Source organism: Gekko japonicus, unplaced genomic scaffold, assembly GCF_001447785.1.
Source record: "Gekko japonicus isolate JY-2015 unplaced genomic scaffold, Gekko_japonicus_V1.1 scaffold1298, whole genome shotgun sequence".
Taxonomy (NCBI): domain Eukaryota; kingdom Metazoa; phylum Chordata; class Lepidosauria; order Squamata; family Gekkonidae; genus Gekko; species Gekko japonicus.
Genome location: NW_015174312.1, coordinates 520,454 through 521,011, shown reverse-complemented (window position 1 = coordinate 521,011; position 558 = coordinate 520,454).

Below are 558 nucleotides of genomic sequence, written 5' to 3'. Positions count from 1 at the left end.
GTTCCTCCTCCTCCGCCTCCTCCTCCTCTATTACTTTACTTGAAAAAGAATGTGTTTCCTTTTCTAACTTTCTCTTAAAATCTTTTCTTAATATGCATGCATATTCATAAGTCAGTAATATAATATTCAGTGGGTTTTATTCCCTGCTAAGCACGTAATCCTATGCTAATATATTTAGGAGTAACTCTCATCGACATCATTAAAACTTACTTCTGAGCATGCACATGTAGGATTGACTTGTCACTCTAAAATCTTTCTTTTTACACCCACTCAAAGAAAAACTGTTTTTTAAAAAATGTATGAAGTCTGCGGTCACACGGAGCATAAGTCACGCTTCAGAGACGGAAGAGAGGCGGAGTTTCCTGGCATGATCACAGGGCAACATCTGGCAAGTGTAGAGCTCCCGTCGGTAACCCGTGGCTAAATGCCGAAAACGCGGAGTAAAAAACTAGTACCTTGGAGGTACTAGTTTCTGGAAACCGCGGGGCAAGGGCGGGCGTATGATCGCGTTTCCGGAGGTTGTTCTGGCGCCCGCCCATGTCCCCTAGCTACAAGGTG